The sequence below is a fragment of the Macaca mulatta genome, chromosome 15, assembly GCF_049350105.2.
Source record: "Macaca mulatta isolate MMU2019108-1 chromosome 15, T2T-MMU8v2.0, whole genome shotgun sequence".
NCBI lineage: Eukaryota > Metazoa > Chordata > Mammalia > Primates > Cercopithecidae > Macaca > Macaca mulatta.
The window spans coordinates 125504757-125511558 of record NC_133420.1 but is presented as its reverse complement, the minus strand read 5'-3'; positions in this window follow the sequence as shown (position 1 = coordinate 125511558).

Sequence of the window (6802 nt, the reverse complement as noted above, 5' to 3'; positions counted from 1 at the left end):
CTCACTATATTCGGATCAATGAAACAGGCAGGGTAAAACAGGCTCTACATCTCACACTTCCTTAAGGAAAAAAGACAATTGCCATTCTAAGGCAGATCTTCATGGTCTGTGGCCTATTGTTCTCTTGGTCTGGGTAGGAAAATTAGAATTTCTGCTTCTGTAGCATTTTACAGGGACTAGTGATTATTTTTGTTTTTGAAACCCGATCTTCAAGCCAAAGACAGCCTGACCCCTGAAAACCCAACTGCCAGTTGTAGAGTCAACAATCTGAGTGAGAACATCCTCTATGCCTTTTAACCAATAGAATGGTGCTTTTTTCCAAGACCACCCATGAACCAATAAGCATGCATTCTCCCCTTCTGAGCCCTTAAAAATCCTAGACTCAGCCACACAGATGGCTGCTGGTTTTCAGGCCCCCATTCACACAGAATTCTACCTACTTCAGGCTGGGTGCGGTGGCTCACACCTGTAATCCCAACACTTTGGGAGGCCAAGGCGGGTGGATCATGAGGTCAGGAGATCGAGACCATCCTGGCTAACATGGTGAAGCCCCGTCTCTACTAAAAATACAAAAAATTAGCTGGGCGTGGTGGCAGGTGCCTGTAGTCCCAGCTACCCAGGAGGCTGAGGCAGGAGAATGGGTATGAACCTGGGAGGCAGAACTTGCAGTGAGCTGAGATCACACCACTGTACTGCAGCTTGGACGACAGAGTGAGACTCTACCTCAAAAAAAAATAAAAGTCTACCCAGTTCAGGTCCCCTCTTGCGTTGAGAGCTTTTCTGTCACTCAATAAAATTTTTCTCTGCCTTTCTCACTCTCTGCTGTCCACACACGTTATTCTTCGTGGTTGTGGGAACTTCCGGAGCTTCGGGTGGCAGTAACAAAGGAGCTGTAAGGCGCCCCTGTTAACTGAGCTGCAGGCAGCAGGAACCAGAGAGAGCTGTAACATTTTCTGGGGGCTCAGACCTCAGGACTACCCAAGCAAAAGCTGTAATACCTGTTGGGGCTCCGCAGTTGCTGGCATCTCCAAGTATTTGGGTGCCACCACGTCCCCTTCATCTAGATACCAGCACCCAACATGGAAGCCAATTGCAGCATGCCCAGTCCAGCTACAAGCTGAGCATGGAGCCATGCTGACCACAGGATCTGGGCCAGTAATGTAAGCCAAGTGCAGCCTGCTGGGCCCAGTGGGCAGAGCAACCCGGCAGGCCTGAGTAAGGCCTGGAACAGAGGTCACGGCAGCCACAGAGATTTCCAGCTGATGAAGCAGCACTGAAGGAATCCTGTAACACTGTGACTCTCCCTCCCACTCGCCAAGTAACAGGGGAGAAAAAGCCACGGGGCGCCATTCCACCCTGCACATGGAACTACAGAACGTGCAACACTTTGGTTATACCTGCCATGATGCAGGTCCATCACATCCTGAAAAAGTCTTACATTCTACTTTGCAGCTGTTCTTACAGGAGATCATTGTTGTACTGTGTCTGAAATTCGTCCCTAGTGGTGGGTTCATGGTCTGCCTGACTTCAAGAATGAAGCCACAGACCTTTGCTGTGAGTGTTACAGCTCTTAAAGATGGCACAGACGCAAAGAGTGAACAGCAGCAAGGTTTATTGTGAAGAGCAAAAGAGCAACCCTGCCACAGCCGAAAGGTGGAACGGATTGACCGCTGGTGGCTGTGTGTGTGTGTGTGTGGGGGGGGGGGGGGGGTGGCCAGCTTTTATTCCCTTATTGGCCCCGCCCATATTCCATTCCTGTCCTATCAGAATGCCATGTTTTCAAACCTCACTGCAATTGGCTACTTTTAGAATCCTGCTGATTGGTGCATTTTACAGAGTGCTGATTGGTACTTTGTACCATCCTCTTGGAAGACTGGAAAGTTCCTGATTGGTGTGTTTTACAATCCTCTTGTAGGACAGGAAAGTTCCCCAAGTCCCCACTTGACCCAGGAAGTCCTGCTAGTCTCACCTCTCAGTACTGATAGGACAACAAAAAGTCAAGAAGGCCTCATAATATAGTTTACAATGGAGACCACTTGACAACATCACAGTGGTGAAGATCTGGGTTTCCAGCTGCCCCTGAATTGGTCAATCTCTCATAATTAAGAGAATGACCATAATAGGGGACTGAGAGGATAAATCTTCAAATGAATAGTGGTCAGAACATATGACAATAGAATTCTGATTCACAATCTCTGAAGCCACCAGTCCAGGAGGCTATACCACATCATTGGCAGTGATTGGTCCCAAACAGTCAGGATATCATTAATGACTGTTAGCTTCCCTATTTTGCCTTGTTTCCAACTTAGAACCAACCAAATAAAGCAAAATATGTTCCCCACACCAACCACATAAGATACTCTGCTTCTAGTTAACCCACTTCCAACTTCCCCTTGCCAACTACCTCCAATCAGAGCATATTTGAAACCTTCCCCACCCATTCCCTCCCGTTTTTTGCTCACTCTAAAGCTTTCCCACTCCCAAACTTTGAATTAATCACCAGTTCTCATGTGGGTGGTCTACATTTACTTCTACAGTAAGGTGCATGCAAATCTTTTCTAGTCACATTTAAAATGGTGAAAAGCAGCATCATACCAGAAATGTTTGAGTTTTTACTTTTTGATTAGGTAAGCAGAGAGGGGTGATTTCTGAGTCTTACAAAGAGTACATATCACTTCAGAAACACATGAGTTGTGGAAAGTGATGTCTGCTATTGTTCTATATTGTCCATAAAACACAGCAAATATCTTACTTTAGTGAGCTGGTGTGTGGGGATATAGAGATGACCAAGCTGAAAGGATTGACAGTAAGATAACAACTAGAAACTGCATGTCTGAAGTGACATCTCTGTGTCACTTTTCTCCGTAAAATGCACATTTTTACACAACCCTTGAGAAATCTTAGCGCTTTATATCACAAGGGTGAGTAAAATGCACACGTTTTTAAAAATCAAGTATTTTAAGGTCTCCAAAATGACAGATCTTTTCCCTCTGTGAGTCATATCATGATTTATCTTGAAAGTATTTTAAGAATATTCTAGAACACAAAGAGACTAAGGTTATTCAAATGAGTTTGAAGTCCCTTTAGTTTCTCTTTATTCTCAATGAATTGCAATGGCAACTGCAGTTCCTTACCCTGCTTCCAGCTCTCTGCTGAAGTTGAGGTTTGTGGGGGTTCAATCAGGCTGGTTGGAAAAATATTAATGATAGTTATAGTAATAGCCACAAACTCTCTTGGAAAGCCTGAGAGTTTGCATAGCTTCAGATTGTCTGGCTGAAGGCAGCCAGAGTCTCTTTGCAGGAGCTAGAGAGCTTAAGGCACAAATACAAAATAATGTAGAGTAGTTTATATAATTAACTTGTTTTCCTAAGACTAATCTTTGATGTACCCCGGGTGCTTAATTGTTTTCTACTCAGGAAGTCCACAATGTCAATTACCCTCTAATAGTGTTTTCCTATGACCTTTGTCAATTAATCTTTACCAAATAAATGCAAGTCTCACTGACTGATCGAGGCGGCAGTTGCAACTGTTTATAGCACTCTCCAGGGAGTCTGTAAATGGCTCACTCAGCTGGACTGGCAAAGCAGAATATCTGTGTCAGTGTACTTCATTCATCCATCGCTGGGTCAGGGTCTGCAGGTCGGACCCTAGCAAAGGTTCCTCAAAGGATTCCACATTCTTGGTCACCAAAGCTGTTGTGGTTTTCTTGACCATGGAAGTAGATAAGTAGCAGGCCTTTGCCCTAATAGTTGGTCAAGTCCCTGCAGGCACACAGGGACCACTGTTCTGGCAAATGTTGGTTGGGGAGAATATGGATTCTAATCACTTTTAAAAATAGACTTGGGGGTACAAGTGCAGTTTAGCTACATGGATATATTGTGTGCTAGTGAAGCCTGGGCTTTTAGTGTACCCATCACCCAAATAGTGTACTGTGTACCCTTCAGGTAATTTCTCTTCCCTCACTTCCCTCTCACCCTTCCAGTGTCTACTGGAGCCTCCAAAGTCTCCAGTGAGTCTATTCTGGACCTAGTCAATGTGGAACAGTCAATGTCTATTCCACTTTTCATGTCCGTGTGTGCATATTATTTATCTCCCACTTATATGTGAGAACATGCAGTCTTTGAATTTCTGTTTCTGAGTTATATCACTTAAGATAATGGCCTCCAGTTCCATCCATATTGCTGCAAAAAATATAATTTCATTCTTTTTTATGGTTGAGAAGTATTCCGTACTTCCCAAACAGAAAGGTTGTACTTATGATAACATCCAGCCACAACTTCTTTTACGTTATTTGGAATTCAAAGGGGGCAAATTTATTATTATTATTATTATTATAGTAGTATATAAAGCAACCAAGAATAAACTTCAGACCAAAGAAGACTATTCATATCCATGAGGGTGGCACAGAGAGAGACTGGCATAAAATAAACTGGGAAAGGCAGAGGAATGGAAGGGTCCAGGGCTTCACAGATCAGGATAAGCAACTTGGATTTTATTCTGAATGCAATGGGAAGTCACTGAAGTACTTTAGGTGATGAAGTGACTTTTTTTTTTCAAGTTTTTAGTGATTGTCCATCTTCAACCCATAATCCCTCCTATTTACCTTAATCCCTCATATTTACCAGAATGGTTACAGAGCCAAGTCAAGGGAGGGGTTGGTACCATTAGAATATAAATAACATTTTCTGAATAGACATAGGGCTTTTCTTTCAACACTAAGTTATCGTTATACTTCTAGATAAAACAGATGTGATGATTTGTACATGTACATAGAATCTAGGATGAATTGCACTTTGAGTTCTAGACTCAAATTTGGGTGATAGAAGTGGAATGGAGCCAGGAAATAGTTAAATTCTAGTGTCTGGGGTTCCATTAAGGAGAAGAGATCATTCTTATCCTCTTTGGTTATAAAGATCCTAAATTGTCTTTTCCACGCTTGAAAGGGTAATTTAAAATTTTAAATACATAGAATAAGCAGGCCTTCAGGAATTTATTACTTCACACAGTCCCTATGCAGCCCTCTTATTTTGTGCCTTAGCCCCTGTGGACACCTCTTCCCAAAGCACCAGATTGTTCTGCTGTTGTAAGTGTGTGCAGGACCCAAGGCTAAAGCACTCCTCTGTACCTTACTGACACAGCAGACTGCTGACCTCACCCCTTGTCATCAAAGCATTTTCAAGTTGGAGCATATTTGTTAAATGAATAAGTATTATCTTTCTTCCTTCTACTTACAAAATTAATAAATGTTACTTTGTAAAAATAATAATTTAAAAATCACTCCTATTTTCGTCATTCCCAAATAACAGCTAAAATTTTAGTGTCATCTTTTTTTTTAATCTTTCTTCTGCACTCATTTACAGTGTGAGGTACAGGGAAATTTAAGGAGCAAGGAAGAAGTTTAATTTTTAAAATCATTTTGAAATTACTAGAAGTATTAAATCCTTATAGGTTAAGTTCATTTACATTGGGAAAACTCTCTTTTTCTCTCGCATGAACCACTTGGACAGTCCCTCTCATGATAACAGGTATAAGGCAAGTGCCCAACCCATGGTTCAGGGGATGACTGTAACTAAGTATGTTTGTCTTATCAATGGTCTGATAAGTGAGGTTGCTCCTACTTCTAGACGCATCTATTTTTCATTTGCAGATTTACAGAGATACAAAAAAGCCATTTGTGCAGAAGGGAAGTGGCATCCAGACCATTTCTCTTTGAGCTTCAGTGCCATTTAGAACATGTTTGATAAACTAGGGTGTCCCAGACTCACAAGTGTTGGGAGAAAAGAGCAACAGTGGCCCATTAAAGGAAACTCAATATAAGTGAAGTGAGGTACTGGCTGGGACTGAACACTTGGGTCACTGCTGATAGCGAGAATGTGTGGCAGATGCTGACTTCTGTATCAGAATTGTCAGTGGTGTTTGAAGCCTGTTGAAGTGGATTGTGGTGAATGCTCATCCAGTCACACCACTCGCCCCAGTTAGTTAAAGGCCATAAGAAGGCAGAGAGGCAGGTTCATCCTGAGTCAGAGTTCTTGAGTGACGCCATGCAATGGGCAGAGAGGCTAGGGAAGCAGCTATCAAACGATGACGTACTTCAGAAGTGCATATTAAATTTGCAGATTTCAAGCTCCATTCATTCCAGATTGAATGGAGCCTAGGAATATGCATTTTAGCAAGTACCCCTGATAATTCAGAGGCAATAGTTCATGGACCACACTTGGAGAAACACAGTTTAAACTAATGATAGAAGAGAGGAAATGGTAAATAATGGACCATATTCTTCCTAAGCTTGATAAGATGAGAAATGAATACAGCAGGAGCTAATAGATGGGGAGAAAGTCAGGTGGAATGGATGGAATGAATGAGGTTACTGAATATCAGGATGAGGGGAATTTCATCCCGACGAGAATATGAATAAGAAGCATTTTCAAGCAAGATAAAAATCAAATATGACTTTTCCTACTGAAAAAGTCTGAAGTTAAAATAATTAAAACAGTGCTGTTTGTTCAGAAATCGACAAATCAACAATGAAATGAGAGGTCTCAGAAACTGAATAGTGTGCATGTATGAACGTAATGAAAGGTAAAGGTGACATTATAAATGTGTAGGGCCACAGAATATGAACAAAATGACATAATAACATACAGAAAGGACATTTTGTCTTTTGTGTCACACTGTGTCTCATCCCCCCCAGGAAGTAGGAGCACACGCCCAGTGGCATTTAATTAGTAGACATTTTTGAAAACCAAGAGAACATACAACTGCCCAACAGTCAGAGTACCCCTCCCTCTTCTCTACAGAGAGG